Below are 5,690 nucleotides of genomic sequence, written 5' to 3' on the forward strand. Positions count from 1 at the left end.
CTAAAACCTTTTTTCACATAAACAACACATTCATTCCAGAGGGCCCCAAAGGGTTTAAAATCGTGATCGTGATTGGCGTTTTTTGACCTTTCTGTGACCGTGATTGCCGAAATTTCCATTTCTGTGATCGTGATGGGACTTTGCCCGTGATCCGTGATGACAAAAAAATCAAGTCTCGTGATCGTGATCGTCATTTGTTTTCGTGATACAAGATACAAGATACAAGATATTTATTCACCAATTTTGCAAAAGGATTTCATCTTGGCACGGCACGGTAAAAATAAAATAAAAACCAACCAGACACATATGCAGACACACATCACCATGCATGCATACATACGTACATTACACTGTCATGCAGACACAACTCACACACACACACACACACACAATTTTTTACATACTCACACATAACCAGCCACATATCTACATCACAAATTCACATCGTCGCCTTGTAAAGGTAAAAACCATATCAGTTTAAAAGGGGTGCCAGTAATATCAATGCAACATTAGTGAATACTAGAACAATACCTAAAAATTATAATCCATTTAAAAGTAAGTAGTACACGTAATTATTATCATTTAGTCAGATCATCACATAAAATTATATAATCATAATCTAGCCAGTTAGACAGTTTAAAACAACAGTATTAACAGACTATCACAGATCTACTCAAGCACCTGAACCTAGAGTCACATTGCACAAAACTACTACCATCACAGAACTACTCAAGCACCTACAAAATAAGGACCATTCCACATTGCACATACTTCCACTATCACAAGTTATGAGAACAGTAATGGAATGCAGTGAAAGGACTAAGTAACAAAAGAACCCCCCCCCCCCCCCCCCCCCCCAATCCTATAACTACCGTATATTACAACGTCTTCTCTACAGGAGTTGTCAGTACAGCATGGGGGATGAAGCTAGAGCGAAAGCGACTAGTTCTGGCTTTCAAAGCTCTGTAGCGCCTACCAGCAAAGAAACTTGTTTGCTACCAGATGGAAGAGGCTCGAAGAAGTGGTTTGCCGGGTGGGAGGGGTCGCGAACAATCTTTCCTGCTTTTCGACCTGAGCGCAACTCAAAAATAGAGGCAACGGAAGGGATGGGCATTATTGCAAAGCATTTTATTTTCAACGTACATTTTTCACAGCTGTATCACTCAATGATCCTCTATTCGTCAAGGTGTTTGTGATCGTGAAAACAAAAATCAAGGTAACTGTGATCGTGAAAGCTAAAATGTCCCTTCCCGTGATCGTGATGATACCCCCCCTTTGGGGCCCTCATTCCACTATTGCCTACCCGACGCCTTTTCATGATAGTTTACTATGTTGAAATTGTAGAGACGAAGAATAATTATAGAAACAGGATCACTCTCCAGAATCCATGTTGGCTAAAGCGATGTGTAAAACTTGGCAAGTTGGTAAAAGCTAGATTTGATGACAATACATGTTCAGGTTGTGGTACACTTTCTGAAAAGAGCCTTCTCTACACTACTCGTCATAAAAAAACTATACAGATGCGTTTGAGGGCAGATCTTCCTCATGAGGCCGTTTATCGTAAAACCAATTAAATTACATATCTTACCCAACTCACATATATAGCAATTAACCCTAGTTCAGTGCTGGTAACGCTGTACGCGTCCCCTTGGTAACAAGGAAGGCGCCTCTAAAAAAAAGAGTGACATGAGACCCGTAAGGGTGTCTAAGCCAGCCCGGAAACGAGACTGCCTTCCGTATGCGCGCGCATACACCGCCATATGCAATTCATTCCAAAGCTCAGCGCCAGTGAGACTGGTCGCATTTGATGTACGCTCCGGCTGTTTCAGCCGTTTTGACTTAGTCTTTTGACTTTGTTGTTCCTCTTGGTATCTTCTTGCATCTGGACTTCTCTACTACTGTTGAGGTGAGGTCGTTCTTGTTTATTCTTGATTTTGGCAGCGTTGTTGGCCGCTTTTTGGACTTGCAAAATTTTTTCAAAATTTTTTCGTGAGTCTTTGTTGTGTCATGGCCGACAATGCCAAGAAGAGGTGCACGCCTAAAAAGGTAGCTGCTGCGCCCACTTCTTCTAAAGAATCTTCTAGGAAGACTAAACAATCCGTTTCTGGTGAAGATACTCTTGCAAAAAAATCTTTTGATGTGTTTGTTGATTTGCCCGCTAAGCCGGTAGACAAGACAGCGGCCATTTTGTCGGCTAAGCCGGTTGACAAGACCGCTCACGTGAATAAACCTGCTAAGGGGGATTCTCCCCCTGTGGTGCCGGGGTTGGCATCCGCTGATGTTGCTGCTTTGTTGTTATCTCTTAGTTCGCAGGTGTCTACTTTAGCGGCCGAGATTACTTCGACGAGAGCGGAGCTTCGTTCTCTTCCCTCGGGTGTGGCTGGCGTCTCTTGGTCTTCGCTTGCCAGCGTTCGCTCGTCTCCTGCCACTACAGTCACGAGAGCGGAGGTGCATGCCTCTCAGGATACGGAGATTGTGCCGTGTCCGCTTTTGGGTTTGCATTCCGGCGTTCCGTCTCGTACACAAGGTATGTCTGCTGAGTTAGTAACCGGGTTCTCCGGCCAAAACTCGGCACGTGGTCAGGAGCGAGTAGCCTCAGGCGCATGGCGGCCGGGCGAAAGTTCTTATCTCTCGGCTGACTCAACCCGCTTTGGCGGCCTTTCAGTGGGGAGTAAGAGCCCTGGTACACGTAAGGAAGTTCCACTGCACTCTGGTCAGTCTGGGGACGGGGGCGAGTGTGTGTGGCTTCCGACCCCGCCCTCTGGGCGGGGGGTAGACAGTAAAGCTGGTTCTCTGCTGGACGATGGTAGTCAGTACGGGGATCAGCTTCCGGATTGCGCAGAGGTGCAAGACGACTGTTTTGATGACGATGCTTCCGGTCAGGCGGAGGGCATTGGATTCAATTTGCCGCTTAAGCTGTCTTCGGCCGTGGCCCTGGCTGCTACTACGGCATCTAAGTATTTTGAGGAAGCAGTCGTGGAGTGTAACTCTCGGTTGGTACCTCCACCTTCTGCTCTGGGAGACTTTCGGAGTGCTAAGGACGCTAGGTGTTCGCTCCGTTTCCGTGAGTCTCCTGCGGTGGCGTTTGAGATGGCTACGGTCTTGGCGACTTCGCGCTATCAGACGCTGTCTCAGTCCTCTATGGTGCCGCTGTTGTCACAGCATGGGGTTGCCCCTGATTCGGCTTTGCCGTACCTGGCCCAGGCAGGGCGGCAGGTTCCTGGTTCTGCTGTTCGGAACTTCAAACTTGCTTCTCGGCCTATCAGCTTGGTTGAGTCTTTTTCCTTGCCTAAGGCCGTGCTTCCGGTGACTCCGGAACTGGCCTCCTTGAGAGAGGATGGGTATAGCAAAGACAGATCGGTCCCCTATTCAGAAGCTTCCCTGTTGTCTTTGGAAGAAACAGGGAGGTCTCTCCTGGAACTAGCCTCGGTTTCAGAATCGCTTCAGCGATCATTGTCACGGTCTATTGCTACCTCTCTGGAGCCTTTTGAATTCCGCTTTGATGCCTCGGCAGAGGATGTGACGACTCTTTTGGCTACTTTGGGCAAAGTCACGCAGGAACAAATGCATTTGTCAGCAAGGCTTTACACACATGCGGTTCTCTCCCGCAGAGCGGCCTTTCTTGCTGGCTCCAAGATCAGGGATAAAGGTACGATAGAGACTCTCAGACTTTCTCCGTTTACGGAAGGGTCTCTTTTGGGTCGGGCGTCGTTTGACGCGCTGGAAAAAGAGACTCATGACGCTCGGGACTTGGCTATTGCTCGTATCGCGCATCAGGGTTTTTCTAAGTCGCAGAGCAAGCCACAGACTCAGGGCAAGACGCAGACTCAGGGCAAGACGCAGACTCCTTCCTTTGGGGGAGGCAAGGCGCAGAGTCAGAGCTCCTCTTCACGAGGCAGGGGGCGTGGTGCCCCTTATCAGAAGAGGGGTTCATTTGGTGGTTCTCGGGGGTCGGGGCGTAAGCCCAACCCCCAATGATGTCTTCCCGAGCTTATGATCCCGTTGGCCCCCACCTTTGTGGTGGCGGGCGGCCCCTCCAGGGCTATCGCTACCTGGACACGTTTGGTGTCCAGCGAGTGGATCGTGGGGATAATTCGTTCGGGATTTCATCTTCTTTGGGCAGAGGGAAAGGCGCCTCTGTCCAGAATTCCGCCGCCTTTTCGGTTCCCGAGAGACCTGGAAGCTTAGGCAGCCGTACAGGGGGAAGTGGCATCCCTTCTGTTGAAAGGGGCTATCGAGGAGGTGCTCGATCAGGGGTCTCCGGGTTTTTACGGGAGACTGTTTGTGGTCCCCAAGGCTTCGGGGACATGGAGACCTGTCCTAGACTTGTCGACTTTGAACAAGTTCCTGCGTGTGGTGAAATTCACCATGGAGACTCCGGCCTCAGTGAGAGAGGCTTTGCGGCCAGGAGACTGGGTCACGTCTGTGGATCTGACCGACGCTTATTTTCATGTGCTCATGCACCCGTCAGACAAGAAATGGCTTCGGTTCCGTTGGGGGGAGAAAATTTTCCAGTTTCGAGCGCTCCCGTTCGGTCTTTCGCTCGCCCCCTGGATTTTTACGATGGTCATTCGTCAACTCTGTGCCCTCGTGAGGCAGGAGGGGGTGCGTCTGAGAGCCTATTTGGACGACTGGCTGATTTTGCATCAGGACCAGGTTCTTTGCAGCAGGCACACTCAGAGAGTGCTCAGTCTGGCATTACAGCTCGGATTCACGGTCAATCGGGTGAAGTCGGAGTTGGATCCGTCACAGGATTTCTCGTATCTGGGGATGCAGTTCAATACTCTGGATTGGTCGGTTCGCCCGTCGCAAAAGAGAGTAGACAAGTTACAGGCATCTATCCGCTCTCTTTACGGAGAGAATCTGTCCACAGCCCGGGAGTTGTACTCTCTGTTGGGTCAGATGGAGTCCATGGCGCCTCTTGTTCCTCTAGGCAGAGTGCCGTTTCAGGCAGCTCTGCAGGCGCTATGGGACCAAACTTCGCAAGACTGGAATGCTCAGATCGAGTTGGGGTCTTGGTTCAGCCGGACCACAAGTGTTTGGCTTCTCCCCTGGGTGTCGCAGGGCGTTCCTATTGTTCCTCCGCCACCTCAGAACAATCTGTTCACGGACGCCTCCCTGTCGGGCTGGGGTGCTCATCTTGCAGATCAGACGGCGTCGGGTGTGTGGAACGTCAGTCAGGCCTCTTGGCACATAAACGTTCTGGAGCTAGAAGCAGTAGCACTGGGCCTTCGGGCGTTTCTTCCTCTTTTGGAAGACAGCCATGTCAAGGTTCACACCGACAACATGACTGTGGCGGCTTACTTAAACCGTCAAGGGGGCACTCGCTCTCAAGTTCTGTCGGACAGCGCGTGTCGCTTGCTGACATGGTGCAGTTTGCACAACATTCTCCTGTCAGCGGTCTATCTGAAAGGCACTCTCAATGTCTTGGCCGATGCTCTCAGCAGAGGGAGCAAGATCTTACACTCGGAGTGGACTGTCTCCCACCAGGCTCTGGAGCGCCTTTGGGTGCAAGTAAGCAAGCCTCCCATCGACATGTTTGCGACGAGATACTCGACTCGTCTCCCTCTTTTCGTGTCCCTGTTTCCCGACCCTCAAGCTTGGGGGGTCAATGCTCTGGAGATGGACTGGACACATCTGCAGGCTTATGCATTCCCACCGTTTTGCCTTCTCGGCAAGGTGATAAGAAA

This window comes from Littorina saxatilis, linkage group LG12 (genome assembly GCF_037325665.1).
Source record: "Littorina saxatilis isolate snail1 linkage group LG12, US_GU_Lsax_2.0, whole genome shotgun sequence".
NCBI lineage: Eukaryota > Metazoa > Mollusca > Gastropoda > Littorinimorpha > Littorinidae > Littorina > Littorina saxatilis.